Here is an 18,763-nt window from a genome sequence, read left to right as displayed (position 1 = left end):
AGTCTGCAATGGGTCTGGGGTCATGGGGCAGGGCTGATAAAAGGAACTGACTCCAGAAACCCCAAACCTGTTTCCCTGAACCCACTTGTTCGCACTGGTTTCCCCTTGTGACTTACCCAAAATATTTCGTGCTCAACACCTTTTTTCCCCCCCGTCCTGGGTAGTCAGGTTTTTCTATTTCTGCCATGGGAAAAACAAGTCACTATTTTGGGAGCATGTGGGATTCAAGCCTATGACTGTCTCAGCACTCCCTGCCTGGAAGAGGAGATCCACAGCCTGTGTGCTAGAGGGACTGGCTTGTGTCTCTGTACATATTCAGCCTGGATGGCAGGGAGGCCCAGTCATGGCCTCAGCTCCCCAGGCACAGTGCCAGAGACCCCCTCCCTGCTCTGAAGTGATGCTCCAAAAGCTGGGCTGGGAACTTTGGACCCGGAGGAAAAGGAGTCTCCTACCAGAAGTGGGGTTCGAACCCACGCGGGCATGCACCCATTGGATCTTAAGTCCAACGCCTTCACCACTCGGCCATCCTGGTGGGCTCTGGACTCTCTCCTGGCCCACCAGCTTCTCTCTGAGGGCTTGCAACTCACCAAGCCCTTGGGGTCCCAACCCAGGACACTTCCCAAGCCCAGTGGCACCATTCCCTCCTCACTGCCTTCTTTAATGTCTCCAGCAACTGATTGAGCATCTCATCAGGAGAGAGTAGGTCTCATGGGCCATGAAGAGTGCCACAGCCCCTGTGTGCCACCCTAGATCCTCATGCAAGAACCACAATCACTGGTGGTGATGCCAACTGGGACCCTGGAGCAGGAGGGACATCTCTGGGAGGTCCCTCCTGACCCCACTGGATCCTCAGGGGAAGGGAGCAGCTCGGACAGCCTGGCAGCTCTCAGCCAGACACAGCACACAGTTAAAGCCCTGGCTCTGCACCCCAGGTGCCACTCCTTACCCCCTCCTGTCTGCATAAGGTACCCTGCTAGTGCATTTAGCTGGGACAGACAGTGGTATAGGTAGGTCTTTATTTTTGGGATGAGGTGCAGCTTTGTTTCTATCATCTAGGGAGAAGAAAAAAACCCAAAGACCACTATTGAACCTCATGGGATTCAAACCCACAACCCTTAAGATGCCCACATGAAGGAAGTCTTTAGCCCTTATGCCACAGAAGCCTGATAATTTCTGTTTCTGAATTCAGCCATCCTCAATCTTCTCAGGCCAGCACCTTCACACAAGGATGTTATCTCAGAGAAACCCTGCCAGCCCTTTCACCAGAGCATTCTGTCTGCTGGAGATACTCTCAGCCAGGCTTTCCTGGTCCTGTCCTGCTTCAGGGTGAGAGCAATTTCCTCCTTTCTTCCACAGGGACCACTCATTGCTGCACTCTGGGGTAGCTGATCAACTTGGAGGGCTTCTGATTGGCTGATGGAAAGGTGAGAGGCACTGAAAAAGGATATTTCCCGGCCTCAAAGGAGGGTGGCACAGAGCTCCTCAGTCTGGAGGGGTCGCCCTGGCCTCCAGAGATAGTTCACAGGTACTAGGAAAAAGGCATCAGTATTCCAGACATCTCATGAGGGAATGCTGCACGTCCTCAGCTCGGTGGAGGACTCGGTCAACCTATTCATATGCTGACAGCAGGAGGAAAACTCACACGAGGGGACAGAAACTTTCCCTTTTTACCCTGTTCATTACAGCCACAGCAATCTGCCGTGCTGGTCTGTGTGTGCAGAATCACAGCACAGCATCCCTGGATGCCTCCAGCTGCAGCACCCACATTAATATCAAATGAAGTCATGCTCACAAAGGGTGTTGTGCTCGCCAGCTCCCGAGGAATCTGCTCCTAATGAGCGACTTCAAAGCATTAATGAGCTTGCAAAGCTCTCCTCTTCGTTTACAGAGCTGGATCTCACACGCTTGGCATTAAGACAGGGGTCACCCGTCAGCAGAGGAGAATGCGTGTGCATGTCAGCGAATATAATATATTTGTCATCCTCTAAGAAGCAAAGATTAATCATGCCCTCCCAAAAAGGAAATTTTTACGCCACATCTGCTCTTCACAGCATGGAGAGAAGGGACCTGCCCGCAAGGATGTCCATAACCCGCACTGCTCAGATCCCCAAAGAGCCCAGCTTTGAAGTTAACAACCCACCTTAACCCCTTGGGTCCAGGCTGGGAAATGCTACTTGAATTGGCAGCCCGAGGGATGAATAAAGTGGTGGAATTCTGCTCCAGCGAAGGTTTAATGCATGCATGGAGGGAGGGAGTGGTATGGATGTGTGAGAGAGCAGGCTTGACTGATGCTTCCTGCTCTGTGGCATCCATCCAGCACAGGCAGGGAAGGGAGATGCTGGCCCAGAACAGCAGGGCTGCACAATGCATCTGCTGCTCTCTCCAGGGGCCACTCTCTCCCAGACACAACCCCCTCCAAGCCTCCCTGAGCTCACCATAAATCCTTGTGTTGAAACAGCCTCCAGTGCCTGGCCAGCAGCCCATCTGCACCCATTTGAGGAGCTGAGCCGATCCATTGCGCTGAGCTGGGAGGCAGCCACACAGTCAAACTGTGGGAAGGGACCAGCCTGAGCACAGACCTGCTGCTGGGCACTGATTGCCCTGCCTCCAAAGCCTCTGAGCCTTTTCAGCCTTTCCAGAGCCCTCTTTTTAGCTGGTGTTTCTGCTAGTGCAGGGAGGGTTGGACAAGGTATGGGACAATGAGATATGAGCCTGTTCTAGCACCACTGCTGCCCAACCTTCAGACAATCTCCATGTACAGCCTACAGGAGTAGGCGCAGGAGTGGGGACAGCTCAGCTCCCCCAGCCTGGTTCAAACTTACCATGATACATATCCAAGGGGGTCACAGGCACAACCTGCCTGTATTTAAAAATTCAGCTGCTTCCCAGGGTCTGCACTGGCTGTGCATCATCCACAAGGCTGGTTGGCTTCACCTGCAAACCTGCACAGAGCCCTGGCTGGGTCTGGAGTCAGCCTTGCCTCTGGCAGGGTTGTAATATCAGCTGAATTACATGTACTGTCTTGGATGTCTCCTGTGCAATCCCAAGCCAGGCTGGCTGTACCTTGCTTGCAGTATCCCCACGAAATGTCAGCTTGAAGATGACACAGTGGCTATAGGCTTTCAGAACACATGTTCTGCCAGAGAAAGACAATAATGTCCTGAAGTCAGAAAGGTGTCATCCTTTGGTTCAGAAACACATTGGCAGTGTTAACTGGAAAGCTGTTTCTCCTCTCTTTTCCCTCCAAAGGAGATCTTCTGGCACTTGGTATCTATTCAGTAGGTCTGTGTTTAATTTAAATAGCCTCTGGAGGCAACTCTGTCCCACATGCTAATAATGCAGCTGAAGAGTGGTTGATTGGTAATTAATAAAAAAATCCAAAGCCTTAAATTTAAGAGTAAAAAAATAATACTTTCAGGAATTTCAGTCTGAAACTGGTCAATTTTGTTAATGTGGAGGTAAAAATATTCTCAATGTCACTGCTTTAGAAACTAGTTGGAAAAGGGGAAAAGTGGGATGGGGTTCTCATCTGTGCTCCTCTCGTGCCCTTCTCCTGCTATGAAAGCTGCTCAGCACTGCGCTCCCCTTGGAACTCTGTGACCTGAAGTTTTGGCAGCCCTGCAAGGGTCATCTTAGGTTAAGCATGAGATGACAACTTGGCTCCATCTTGTGCCATAGGCTTGGGGGAAAACTTCATGTTGCTTATAGCTGTGTCTGTGTAGAAATTAATGGAGAAGCTCAGATTTAAAATATACTACTGATGTCCCTTGTGTCTGGAAACTACCACATTTTGAGAGTAGCTGGAGTTCATTGGCAAAAAGAAGAGTTGAACAGCATTACTATTTAACTGGGCCTCAGTAGGTTTAAGAACAAACAGGCAAGTGAGCACAGAAGATCACTCTTGCTCCCTGTCTTTCCTCCCTCTTGAGAGGCAATTCAGGAAACCAAGCCAGCCTTTCTTTGTATTCAGAGGGTTTTTGTTATAGGATGGCTAGAAAATTCATGTTGTACTGCTGTGGGTAAAGGCTTATACTCTGCAGAATTTGACATGATGCCCTGCTGCTGGTTGGCGCAAATCAGCCCCTGTGGAACTGCAAACCTTATGGTGCTGTGTAGCTCCCGAGGAAAGGTTTTCCATGTGGCTTGCAAATACTGGTGTTTGGCCAGAAAACCAAAGACCACTTACTCTGGGCACACAGACTTGATTAAAAACCAGTGGAGTTGTGCAACGACAGAAGGTTATTTATCCCAGAGGGAAAATACATCTTCTTTCTTAAGTTCTTTCAAAAAACCAGAAAAACCCCCATCAAACCAAAAGCAATGCAGATACCAGAGCTAAAGTAGTAAGCCACACACAATAACAGATTTTCCTACTTTCTCCTTCTCCAGAGTTGTGTCTCAGATGTTTACAGTTTTCCACAAGGTGTGGCTAGTCTAAATTATTCTCCCAGATATTTTCCATAAATATTTCTTGGACAACAGACATTTTCTCAAAAAAATAATCTTGAGGGTTCAAAGTAACCTGGCTTTGCATCATTGTTTCTGCTTTGATTGTGAGTGGGCTCATAAGGAGATATCAGGAATGAATGGTGGTGGTGGTGGTGGTAGTGGTGGTGGTGGTTCAGCATTTCAAAGTCATCAACCACCCATATTCAATTATTCCTAAAGATGTTCTGGACAGGATGCATCAAGACTTTAACTTCTTTCAGTCTGAATTAGATTTTGTGAAAGATACCATCATGGGCACATTTCTTCCTGTCAATGTTCCATGTGTCCTCCAAGCAGAGAAAATGAGTCACAGCTTTGCAGAAGGGAAAGCTCAAGAACACTTCAAGGATCACAGTGCTGTGGTACTGATGCCTCAGATGCTGAGTGCCCAAACCGTGAAGTCATAAAAGGGCCTGATGTAAATAAGACATTTGCTGCATGCTCGTCTGCTCTTGCCCAATGCAGTCAGTCAGCTCTTCTACAGTCACTGCAGAGAGAGAAACTCAGCCAGTCCTGACTTGAGGCACACGATCCCTTCCAGCCCCACTCTCCATGCCTGCATTTCAGCATGTATTGATCACCAGATGTGTGTAAACCAGGCTCTATAAGGGCATTGCAAAATCACACAATAAAAAATTATGTGTAACTTACTTTTGCCTGCCTTTTCACATGACAGAGGAGTTAGTTCTGGTAAACAACAGCTCAGTGGAGAACTCCATCCCTTCTGGGACCATAACTTAGGAAATACTGCAGTAGCTCTCTCTGAATCAACCCAGAGGGGAAAATGAAGTGACTGAGTTACACGTGGACAAATACCAGTAGAAGAGACTCACATTTGTCAAAGAGGTCTCCTGCAATTATTCACATACCTTGGACAAAAATGCTGGAATGAATGGGAAAAAACCTTTTTCTCTGCACCTGCAGCATCAGCAGTGCCCACTCCTGCTTGTTAGCTCAGCAGGGAAGCGTGCAGGCGACAGATCACATCCCAGATGTCAAGGTGCATCTGCATGAATTCCTAAAATGACATGTGTTCTTTAGCCCAGAGCTTGGCTCCAGGCTAAGAGCTAAATTTGATGTTCTCTGCGGCTAAAACTTCTTCAAAACCCATTCTGGGTTAATTAGGGAAGGGAAATTTTGGCTGCAGTCTGTTCAAGAAGATTGACTTGGGAAATGGCATGAAAGTCATGGTTTTTGCAAGAGCAAAGAGAAATAACAGACTCATTTCTAAAAGCTCTGCACCTAAGAACTTCAGAAAAGTGCAGAACTTCACTGAAATACAATAAAAGGGATTGCCTAAAAGCAGAACATCTCCTTTGGCTCCACATACCATCTCCCAGAGGCACCACATCATTCCTGCTGCTCACAAAACAGCTTCTGCCTCCTTTTAATAGTTTTATTTTTAGGCTTCTCATATTTAATTCTCCCTTTTTCCTTATGTAAGGTGCTTGGAAAGGCTGCAGTGTCAAACAATAATTACATCAGAGAAAATTTAGAATCCACAGTGTTGAAATGAGCCTGCTCTTGACAAGTGGATGAATGTAGGAAGTGAGGGGATACCGTTTTGTGGAAGAGAGCACCCGGCTGGCAGTGTAACAGCATCTCTGGTGGGCTGGGACACCCGCCCTCGGGTGTGGGCAGGCTCAGCCTGGAGCACATCAGTTCATGCCTGTGTGGGATGAGATGCAGGCGCCTGTTCAGGCAGTGCTGGCAGTGCCTCTCCCCAGGAGCAACCTTGAACTAGGCTTAAAATGCAGTTTTGCCATCCAATTACCACCCCTTGGTGGGCTAAAGTATGTGCCTACCTACAGCTGTAGCTTCACCTCAGCTAAGGATCAGGCATTCCTGGGGCCAGGATTCACCCCCATGACCACCTTATTCTGCTTATATTAGAACTGAAAGAAGGAAAAGATGTGTCTGCTTCACCCAATCTGTGTTTCTGAGGATATGGGTACCTACCCCAGGCAGCATTCCAATACCTTTATAACTTATTCCCTACCATCTGTGCTGAAGTAACTGGACATATATCTGCTGTGCTAAATTAAATTGTTTTAAAGTTAGAACTCAAACTGACACAACACTGAATCTTGGACTATGCCCAAGTATTGCCACTGCCAGGGTGTTAAAGGAACTCACTGGTGATAATCTCCAAGCACCTGCATTGTGTTTTCCAGCAAATAATCAGATTAGAGTGAATTAGATCTTCCACCTATGAAAGCAATGTGGAAATCACCGATGAGTGAGACTGCTGTGGTGACAAAAAGATTGTGGGAAGACCAGGAAAATATTTTGCTCTAAAAGAGAGCATCCCTTGCCTTACAGTGGATTCTAAGTAGGAATATTAAAATGCTGACAGATATCTGCTATCTGTCACGCAATGTCTAAAACCAGGTTGTGGAGAAGAGTAGGTGTATAGAATGAGCTCACACCTAGTATATACAAGAAGTTTTCTAGGGATAACAAGTTTATGGAATATATATATTTTTCTCCATATGGGTTCCCAGCTGGACTTCTTTGCCGCCTTGGAAGAGACCAACTTGCTAAAAGCATCAATAATGTCAAAATCCAGGATTGTCCTAATTAGATGTGACCTTTGAAGGGAACTGCTGAAGGCTAAGCACTCACCTGCTTCTGTGAGCTTACCCCTGCCGGCTGGGGGCCACCATGACCACAACATTTCTGCTTCCATTTGTTGCCTCGTGACTCATGCTCATGCTACCAAGTAAAAGGAAAAGAGTCTTTTGAAAGAGAAGGATGGGGGTGAAGGAGGGCAAAATTATGAAGTTCAACAGCTTCAGATCCATAGTCAGTCTTCTGTCTGGCATTTGACGCCCTTAATTTTGCTTTTCCTGATCCATTTCATTCCCATCAGCTGGCTCCTGTTCTTCCCAGCCTTTGCTCCTCCAATGAAACAGAGGCCTTGGAGGGGCAAGGACATCTCCAAGAGGAACTGGCCACCAGGAGAGCGTACAACACAAGCAAGCTATCTCTAATCACATGGCTGGTGGCTTCCTGGGAAACTGGAAAAGAAACTTCTGGAGTTAAAAAGATAGAAAAAAAGTAGTTTTTCAAATTTATGCTAATTTGCTGCAACTATTTTTTTTTTTACACTAGGTTTTCAGAAGAGCCACAGTGAAATGAATACTATAGCCCCTCTGAACATCAAGCACTTCTCTCCAATGGCTTCTTTCAGAACTTCTGATCATAAACAGTCAGACAAATTCTAACATATTTCATTCTTAATTTGCTTCCTTTTGGTTGGACTTTGTTCTGTGTTTGGGTGTTTTGAAAGTAAGATATATTCTTTCGTCTGGGATTTACAGCCTGAGTTTGTAACAATTAGGCAAAGTAAGCCATGTGAAGATTTTTTATGATCTGCTTTAAACATAAAGTTTTGGAAAGTAGACAATAAAATTATTATTATTTTGCTGAACAGCTGTGCTAAAGCACAGGGGAAAGACTGTAAAGACACTACTATTTGTTTATTTAGCTTTCAATAGCTATGACAAGGCAAATAACAGCTTTGGTCTTGGTCCACAATTGAGTTAATTGGTAACACCTCCAATTGTATGTCCTAAAAAACTCCTAATTAGCAGCTAAGCACAGGATAAACTAGGTAGTATGTGTTCATTTGTGTTCCAAGAGCACCAGCCAATACAGAACAGACAGTTAACTGAAGATTCAAAGGCATCTGATTTAATGTGCACACATGCAAGGAGGAATGTGTGTATGTGTGTGCACGTTCTGTCCAGCCCTGTGTCCCTACAGCACCCAGCACGAGGGGCTGGGCTCCCTAATGCATTCTCTACTCAGCTGGGACCCAGTCTGAAAAATGCAGAGAGTCTTTTCTGGAGACTTTTCCTGCCTCCAGCAGTCTCTGGGTCAAGGCCTGCTGGGAAATGTTTGCCACTGCCTTCCCTGGTTAATTTCAGAGAGCTCCCAAGGAGATTCCCTCTCTTTCACTTACTATTCAAGCCCCTCACACTGCAGGAAAGTACTCAGAGCACTGGGGAAAGAAATGGTCCAGATATGAGCAGTGAAGGCACGGGGAAAAGTGAACACAGAGGTGCAAATACCTGCTCTGTAAAAAGAATGTTTCTGGGAACAGTGCTAGAAATTATACACCTAGGCCAGCAATTCAGACACAAAGAACACACTGTGAAACGTGGGCAGCAGAGGCATGGGATGAGACAACAGCTTACATCAGAGTGAGTAAGCACAGTCAGTTCTTTAACATACAATACAGGGGTCAATCTCTTGCCTGCCTGATGATCCCCTAAAATGAGTTCATGCATCTCAGTCCATCTCTAGTTTACTAAAAACCTGCAGCACCAGTCCTTGGCAGGACAGCTGGTGATGCTGAGGAACACCTCACCAACAAAAGGGAAGATTGGTAACTCAAGAAAGCAGCAGCTGTGTTTCAGTCCTTAGCAGCATCTGGGACACTTAAGGTTGATGGATAAAAGCAGGAGGCTGTAAGACTGGCACTCAAAAACTCAGAAAGGACTGCTGGGTGCAGAAACAGAGGACAAGAGTGGCAGAGCATTTTCCTGAAATGCAACATTAGTCCTCCTGTGGAGATGGATGAGGGAGAAGTTTTGTAGCAGCTGTCCATGCTACCTTCTTTTTGCTTTCTTTCTCTAAGGCACTAACATGGACAGGAGGGTCTGGTCACTTCCTTCTGTCTTCCTGTTGAGGGACAGCCACCCAAAATTTTGGCAACTCCTGTACAATTACATCGAGCTGGGTGTGAGAAGCAGGGAGATGGTGACACACTGCTCAGTCTCACACTAGTGACTAAGCCCAGCACAGGGATGGGAACACAGCAGTCTTGTACCCAGTGTTATAGAAAAAGACAGGAAATGATCCACCAGGGAGAAAACCTCTGTTAGATGCAGGTATCTCCCTCCAGCTCTCTTGCCTGGAAGGTGAAACACAACTGGTGCCATAAGACCAGCAAATGTTGAACAAAAGCCCTTCTTTCAGCACTCTTCTCTGCTGTTTGCACGGCTCCATGAGGCAGATTGCTATCTCTTATTAACTAAATAAACAAGCAGCAAAAGTTGAGCAAAACGGAAACACACGCACAGCTTGTCTGCAAATAGAGACAAACGCCTCCAGCGCATGGCTGCACCCAGCTGTCTGGCTGTTACCTGCTTAAACAGCTCTAATTTCACATTAAGGTCAATGCAATCAGAGCCTCTCCTCCCAGCTGGAAAACCTGGCTAATGAAACACTCAGACTTGTGTTGAGTCCACTTCAGTGCATCAGCAGAGCGTTTTGAGGAGCTGAGCTGGTGCTCTGGCCCGTCTCCCACAAGGGTGAGTCTCCAGCCCAGACTGCAGGAGAAGGGCTGGGCAGGGGCTGCTCTGCAATCACCTGCTGAAGTGATGAGGCACTTCCAGCTTTCAACCAGGGCATTCTGCTTCCTGAATAATCCCACACTGGAGAGAGAGTGCAGAAAGCAGAGCCCTGCCGGGTCTGTGCTCCTTTCTCCTGAATACTCCAACTGGCTCCACTTGTAGCAAATGGTACCTATCCAGTTTATGCATCCCTTCCCTTTACCATTCACACAGTACATACATGGGTTGAGTAAACTGTCTTTATATATAATCTGAAGGGTTTGACTTTGGAGCTTCATTTTTTTACTCTCCAGTTTCTTTCAGCTTCTCCTTTCCAAACACTGGAGCCCCTGACCAAGTTTTGATGAAGTCCATGAGGGTGACAAACAGCTAGACAATGACCACTTGTATGTAGGGAGCTATTTGACCTGATCTACATTCTCCATGATGCTTAAGATGAAATTTAAAAAAAAATCAAAACACCCGTAGTCTTTCATGCCTTCAAAGCAACTGTTCTGAGGATAAGTTAAAGTATTGAGACATTGATTCACTAAACATTGTTGGCCTGCTTATATGTGGGCAGGCAAAGTCACCCATTATTGGTGATTTATTAGCTGTAGCTGTCTCTTTGATCTTCTCCAACATCTTGCATTCAATATCCTGCTCCTGTGAGGCAGCAGGGACAGCAGCCTTTTCAAGACTTTCACAATATTGTAACTTACATTTCCTGTCTATGGAATCACCTCCACTTAAGACACTGCTTTTTACTGGATTCAGGGGAATCTTCCAGAGCCCTACAATATATGCAAAACCAGAAGTTACTCTTGGATTGAGAAATTATTATACCAGCACCTCTAAATTGCTTTTAGCGGCTTTCTGTGCTGCCTTAGGCTCAGAAGTGCTTAGTTTGCTGACAAAAATCATACACTCGTACACATTGGAGATGGAAAAGCCCTGCTAGCTCCAGCTAGTCCATTTCTCCTACCAGGGAGGGAATATTCCCAGCAATCTGCTTTCCCCGCTACTTTGTCTTGTCTATTTTTAAACATCCCATGTAGCAAAAATACATTTAGATTGTCAGGATTTCAGAGCCAAGTTAGCTGTGGAAGTACCAGCTGTAGCCTAACCTGCTTTGTCTAGTGGCAGCAGCTAAATTGCTCTCTGCTGCCTTTGAAGTCAATGGTAAAAGTCTTATTGGCTTCTGTGGGAGCATTCTCAGGCCTTTGGTACGGATGATTGGAGCAAATAGCTATGGAGCACTGATAAGCCATTCTTACACTATCGCTTTCCAGGCCATAACTGCATTTTAATAGGCAAGAAATTGTCTCAGCAGCAGTCAGGGTGCAATAACAGCAAAGCCATGTGGAGCACACAACACACTGGGTCTGCACTGAAGTGATTCCTGCCATGACCACACAAAGTCATATCCATGGGCCCAAACAGGTCTGGTGAAATGTGTGAGTCAGGGGCAACCGTCAGAGACAGCCCCTTTTGTATCTGCTTGATTCTAAAATCTGCCAGAGGTCAGCTCTTTTCCTAGATAACTCCAATGTGTTTTCCTGTTTCCCTTTTGCTGTTTCATTTAACATCATGAATGAAGGGGGCTGGTCACATTAGTGTCCCCCTTTATCCATCTAGCATGCCTTGACTAAATACAGCATAGGTATGGCACTGCTCTACTGTTTTAACCAAAGAATGCAAAAAAAGACCGGTTGTTGAATCACAGAAGTTAAGGTGTTGCCATATAAAACTTGATTCACCTTCTCCTTGGAGAAAACTGCCAACAGCTACCCCATGAGATGGAGCACTCAGCAGTGGCAGTGACACAGCCCCAGTGCAGCTCAGTCCTTTTGCTTTCTCTTTTAATTTCGGTAACAATGGCAGGTAGTGAGAGCCAGGGTTGGATTTAATTTTACCGTTGTTGTGCTCTACTGGGACAACTTCCTCTGCCTCCACATTTCCTGTCTGGAAGTTCTCCCAAAAGAATGGATTAACCAATATATGACCTGTATGGGAAATGCACTTTATTGAAGCTATTTTTCTAGGGTGGAGCTGAGCAGCTGTTTAACAGTACATAGCTGCACAGTGTGAGAGATGGTAAAAACACAAAAAATAACTGTATTCAGGTATAACCAGGATGTAAGGAGGCAGAGATAATTATATTGTGCTGTAATTTTTGCCTGTATGCAGAGGATACTGTCCCTGTGTGACAAAGCATGGAGTACCACAGCATAAGAGTCAGCACAAGGGAAGGGACTTTCTTGTGCCATAAATAAAGACTAATTAATACCACCATGGCAGGCCCCAGCATCCTGGCAAGGACAACTCACATGCTAAAGCTCTGTGGGCATAGACACCTATCCAAAAGCTGCTTTTTTTCATGTGATGGAAGCAGCAAGTGACATGGACTGTGGGGACAGCTGTGATGGAGACCAAGCTCAGTTCAATCCTCTCATTTATATAAAGCTACAGCAATCAATAAGGGCCATAATTGTCCCAGAAACAGCCCCACACTAACTTCATGGCAATCCCTATCTGTAGGCATCCCAGGTCAGACTCAGCTCTTTGCCAACACTGGGAGCTGTTGGCTGCTATGAGCTGCCACTGCTACCCATGGAGCACAGTCCCACAGGTGATGGCTCCTGTACCAGGCCATGAAGGACTATCTCTGGGTGGCAGCACGAGGCTGCACAGCCCAGGCAGCCTCTGCATGGGAGATGGAAGCATCCAGAATCTCTTCCAGAAGCCTCAATAAAGTCTCTGCTGCTTCCCCTTCACATCCCTTCCTCCCCACCGTAGCAGGTTAGCAGTGCAATTCAGTTATTGCAAATCAGGGCTGGAGACATGAGAAACTCCGCAGAGGCTTTAAAAGCCACTTTTTTTCTTTTTTATAAAGCCTGCCATAAACCACCAGCCAGATTCACCATGAGTTTCCTGTGTGTGCATATGAGTTATGTGCACAGTAAGTGTCCCATCATCATGAATTCTGCCGATGTTCCTCTTTAACAGCCCCGATCATAGGGAATTCATTTGGTCTCCATATAGCTGTCACCTGTATTACCAGAGTGATTTCATTCTAATTTAGCATTACTTAATGGTGAAGATAAAGTTAAGTGTTAGCCATGTGGGTCTTTTCTTGGCTTCTCTCTCTCTGACACAGCAAGAGTGTGACTGCAGGGTGTTTTATGACCAATAATTCAAAAGAGCAGGGAAAAGAAGGAGCAGCAAATACCAACTGCTTGTCAATCATCCACAGTCTTTCAGCTCACATGGTTATACCTGGACCTCTGACCTTTTCTTCTGCCATCTCTGATCCCCATGTTTGTTTGGAGTTCTTTAGGTACTGCAACCACCAAAATATATTTTTTAGAGGTTCAGGCTCAGGAAACCTGCAGTGGTTACCCACAGAGAGAGGAAACTGTGGTATAGAAAGCCATACCTAATGGCTGCAGTATAGCAGCCAAATTACAACCAGCCCTACAAGCTGAGTGAACACATGAAAATGCTGTGGGGAAATGGAGGGGGTTTATAACATCAGTTATACAGCAACAAGTGATTTGTCTCCCAAGCCCCTGTGCCCCCCCTCTTTTCCTCTGGCTCAGAAAGGTAATCATTCTGTATATATCATGAGCTTGTTTAAACTGGAGATGAAAAGCTACAAAAGTGCAACTTAATTGAACTCTGCATTGTGTTATTACAAATGCTGCCGACCTCACTTGCAGTCCATTATCAGAAGGTTCTGCTGAATGCTTTAATTAAAGACAATAAGGCTAATAAAAAGGCATCATTTTCTTGTCTTCAGCACTGCTGGAGAGTTGGGGCTGATGAGATTATTTCCTGTTAATGCTCTTCTGTTGTTGTTTTTAAATCTTTTTCTCCCCATGGTTTGCAAATACTGTCTGAGCCTGAGTTGTACTAGAATCATTACGAACAAGAAAAAAACAGCTTTGCCTCTAAAATGCTCACTAATATTTGACAAGAAGAGCTCCTCTTCCTGATAATTTCCAGTGCCTTACTCAAAGTATCACTGCCTTTTGCTGTCAGATGCAGCCCCAGAGAAGGACAAAGCTTCCCCACACAGGCACAGGTGCCCATATGGACCGGCGGAAGGATGCGCTCTGCCCGCGGCACCCGTTTGCAGGGAGGACAGAGTGATGACAGTGCCACTTGCCAGAGGGCAGGTCTAGCCCACAGTGAGTAATGCAGCACCTCTCCATAATTAACATGCTTCCTAACAGCCCATATGTGCCATCTCTACTTTCATACTGGTGATGGTATTAATGATACCAAGCCAGCAGTGTTTCCAAAGCCAATTAAGGCAGTCTGGCTGGGCTGCCTTGTCTCCAGCTTTGGACCAACAAACAACAGAGGAAGGCATCAGTGAGGATTATCACAAGGAAGGGGAAGTTTGTAGCCTCAGTGAGGGAGCCAAAATTCTGTGGGGGAGGGCTTTACACAAAGGCAATGGCAAGGTTTGCAGTAGGACAGCTCTGCTCATCTGGCCACAAGGGAGTGTGCAGAGGAATAAGTGAGACAGAGTGCTCTCTGCCTCTGGATTCACAGGAAGGACACACCAGTCCCTGTCTGTATCCCTCAGATGTCAAGGACATCTGCAAGGGTTTGACCTTGTCTACCCCATGCATTCCTTGGTCTTTAGCAAATAGCACAAATTAAGAGTTTGTACAAAAAGAACAATGGGAAATGCCCTGGTGCTCCTTGTGTGGATATGTTTACTGAACAGGCACATCCATCCATCAGCACATAGCCTGAACCCAGCAACTCCTCATCACTGGCCACAAAACAGTTAAAACTTTGCTAGCAATCCAGGCCATATTTGAACAAGAGACCTAATGACAATTGGCATTGTAGCCCTACTGTGAATAAGCCAAACCATCCAGTCCTACTGTGATTAAAAACTCCTTCTTGGATTAAGGAACAAGCAGCCAGATGCTAAGTAACTGAACTTTGCCCCTGCAAGGAGGAGAGCAAAGAACTAACCACTGAGCCAGCCCAGTTTGCCAAGACTTTTATAGGGAAGGAACTTTTACAATTAAATACAGCAAAAGGTTTCTTCCACTGTGAGCCTCTGAACACAGGTTGAAAGAAGCAAAGTCGAACGTGAAAGCCAAGTTAAGGAAGGAAAAAAAAAAAAAAAGAAAAAGTCTTGATCTGAAGGTTGGAGGCTCAAAGTAGCTGGAAACCCCATCAAGTGACTGAATGGGAACAGTGAGGGGCGGGCAAAGACCACAACTCCTCCCTGGGTAAAGGATGAAGCTGTAATGTGAAGGAGACTGACCTAGTTACATATTTCTTCTTCGCTCCCCATTTCTCTCACTACACTTGCCAGGCTGGCATGTTGCAAAGCAAATTGTACATGAAGTTTCTACCATCTAAGCCAAGACAAGGAGAAAGCAGGAGCTTTGTAGATGGGGACATATTGAGCAGCACCATCTCAGGTCTCCTTGGAGGAGAGGCATTTGACTGTGCCACATCACCCTATACAGGGTGACTCTCTACATCATGTCCTTCCCATCCATCTTTTCTTCATGTGTCAACAGCTGCCTGTCATTTTTGGCACAGTGGGGAAATTATCCACAATCTGGTGATATTTGCAGCTTCATCCTGAGCAAATGAGACACATGCTCATTAAACAAACTCTCTCCATCTTTCTGGTCTGCAGTTCAAGTGAGGGAGTCTTCCTTTGGGCTAGGAAGGTCCTGCAGCCCCTGCTGCTGGATGGGTGCTGCACTAAATAGACCTGCCCTGGACTACTAAAAAGCCAGCAAGTATAGGGGTGACATGGTGCTGCTATGCACAAGTGCTGCTGATCCCCTTAATTCTGATAGAGTTGGGAATCAGGAGGAGAGAGGGTGGTGTCTTCCACTCACTGTGTCTATTGACAGAGTCAGGAGCCCTCTGACAGCTGTAACTCATTCCCAGATACGCCCATGTGCTACTGCAGAGGGGCATCAAGCCCAGAGTGAGGCCCTGCACCTGGGTTTTCCCAACATATGGCAGAGCTGCTCTGGCTGTGGCACACTGTGGCATGCAGGGCACACGTCAGGCTGGGCTGGCACAGCTCACACCACGCTCCTGCAGCAGGCACTGGGGATCAGCAGGCTGCCATGGATCTCAGGTGAGACCATGATATTTTGGCCCTTTTGTACCCAAGGATGGCCAAGGATGCCTGAGCACACTGAACTAGTGAGTGTCTGGAGGTCAGGAAGTTCAGAGCAGCACACAAGATCTGGATCCATTGACTGCAGATCTCCAAAGTATCCACTATTACTGCAGACTCAGAAGCCTGACAATCTTAAACCATAACCCACCAAGATGAGATGGGGTGCAGGGAAAGCTCTGCTCTTGCTGAGCAATTAGATAAAGGAGCAACTTCCAGGAGAGGCAAGAGAAACTACCAAGGGAAGCATTTCCAAAAGATGAACAAACCCTTTGGGGAAGACAGTATTTTGGAAGAATCGATGCTAAATGTAGGAGCTTTAATGACTTGTGGGGAGTCTCCAGTCTATAACTTCTAACTGGAAATGAGGAGAAAAGAACACTGAAACCTTCTGAACTCTCCACTATTCAAAACTACCAATGGTGCTTTTTTTGGCTCAGGACTATTTTTGATACAAGCTTGTCTCATTTTCAATGAAAAAAAATGCCTTGACAGGGAGAACTGGCAGTGATATGAGGAGATTCATGCCCTCAGTTACCTCCTCCACCTGGAGCAAGGGCTCTCCAGAAAAGGAGTGATACAGATGCTGAAGCAGATGCTAAACAAATATGAAGCCAGACAGTGTTCATCTGGTAAACAGTTGCTGTGACCCCACTTTTCAGCATCACTCATTTACCCAAAGCCTTGCTCCTGCCTCATCACCACTTTCAGAATAGGGTAAAAGAATGGGTTTGCCTGTATGTGTGGGTTTGTCTCTCACAGCTAGCTGAGGTGGTCAGGTCCTGTGGACACCTGTGTAGAGCAATTTTTCCAGTACACCAAGTAAACATTGCTGTTGTGGATGTATTTTTCTGTGCCTCAGCAGTTCTGAGGATTTGACACTACAAGAGGGTTTACCCAAAACAAAGCCCCATCCCACCCCATCTCCCTTCCCTTGTGCATCTCAGATGTGTTTCAAAACCCAAAACACATCACAGGTACAGTGTCACACCTAACCTCTTCCTACTCTCTTCCCTCACCACTGCCCCTAACAAAAGCTTTGGAGCCAGCAATCATTGCAGAGAGGTCAGTGGTTGGTCACCATTTTCCAGCCTTCCCAATCCACAATTTGCTCTATGAGCATCCTGAAGAGAGAGAAAAGGGTAAGTCATTATAGATGTGTTCTCAGGAAGAGATAAACCCATTCCATGTATTAGTAAGCGCCACAATCATCACTGCTGGAAGCTGAGTGTTTATGAGAACCACTCCTTTGTAAGAGCTGCACAAACACAATGTGGGGTGAATACCAACTTCAATAGGGGAAACCAAAAGATTTGGACCAAAGAAAACAGTGTAATGCATAAACTGAGTATGATTTGCCTCAAATCTCAGCTTTGGGGGGAAGTAAAACAAAACAACATTCAATGTGGGACAACTACAAATGACTCATTCAATCCTGACAAGAATTTTGTTTAAAGTGAGTTATTACTTGACCTATTTATTTTTCTAGAAAAGAGGTCTGCTCTCATTTTAAATGAAAAAGACTATATCAAAATGTAAGTTTAACATGTAAAGATCTTGCCTCAGAAAGTTTCACCTGGTAAAGAAAAGACGTGTCCTATTCTGAAACCTGCAAACCAGCACTTCCAGCCTGTGTGATTCCCCTCACTCCATCCCTCACCAGAGACATGCACTGACTCCAATTCATGAGCAGTTTCCATCCTCCTGGAATTTTTCACTAATTGGCAAATTTACTGTGCACTGCATGTATTTTACCCATGTCTGCAGGAACCAGATTTTCTGTTCTCCCCCATTCTCTTCTCTCCCACTTCTGCTCTCCAGTCCCCACCTCTGCCTTTCTGCTTAGAACTCACACATACACACAAATATAGCCTCTGTTTCATCTGCAACATCTGTAAAACTTGACCAGTTTCCTCAGAATTTTTTAATACATACAAACTCAACAAATAATGCAAATGAGCCACCACTTAATTATTTCCTCAACTTGTCACACAAGGAGCAATTTGGAGTGAGGGCCGGAGGTGGTGAGAGAGGCAGCACTGCTGCTCTCCCTGGTCCCACCGACCCACCCTCCAGCTTTCCAGCAAAGACTCACTTCACAAAATTTAATTACTCTGCTAACATGTCCCATATGCTGTGTGGCAGGCAGGGAAGGCTTTAATTACATCTGCTCTAGACATGCAGGGGAGCCCTGATTCCCCATCTCCCAGGGACTCCACACAGCACCCGTGGGGTTGAGGGTGCTGCCAGAACAAAAAATGGAGCCTCAGCGTCAGGCCCTGGGTACCAAAACACCCTATTTTTCTTCCTTCTGCCCCTACACACACATACACACATCCATAGATAATGATAGGGCTGCAGCAAGAGAGGGCTCTGCTCTCTGGAGGAAAACAATTCGTCCCTCTTAAAAAATGCCGACCATCACTGTTAATGAACTGATTTTCAATCACTAATTATTAGAAAGCCCTTCCACACCACTGCTCATGTGTAAGGCACTTGAGAGACATCATCTCTCATTTGGAAAGCAGAGGACAAAACCCATTTCCAGCTGGCCTTCCTCTTCCCTCCATTGTCCCAACACTTCAGCACACCATGGAGCTGGCTTTTCCCCTCCTTCCTCCACCCCATTTTACTTTTCATTTTCACAGCTGCCTCTGCAATTGCTACTTTCATAGCCAGCAGGTGTTGCTGAGGTGGCAGGTAGTCAAAACCATTTTGGGGCACAATACATCAGGTGGTAGACAAGGAGCAGGCA

General features: G+C 46.1%; 1 non-coding gene across 1 annotated transcript; it reads right to left on the bottom strand.

Moving 5' to 3' along the window:
- Positions 1-449: 449 nt before the first annotated feature.
- On the bottom strand, positions 450-532 carry TRNAL-UAA (transfer RNA leucine (anticodon UAA)). The gene has a single exon. It is a non-coding gene; the product is annotated as a tRNA-Leu (tRNA).
- Positions 533-18,763: the final 18,231 nt, after the last annotated feature.

Source organism: Passer domesticus, chromosome 9, assembly GCF_036417665.1.
Source record: "Passer domesticus isolate bPasDom1 chromosome 9, bPasDom1.hap1, whole genome shotgun sequence".
Classification (NCBI taxonomy): domain Eukaryota; kingdom Metazoa; phylum Chordata; class Aves; order Passeriformes; family Passeridae; genus Passer; species Passer domesticus.
The sequence above is the reverse complement of the archived record's forward strand: the minus strand, read 5'-3'. Positions and strand labels throughout refer to the sequence as shown.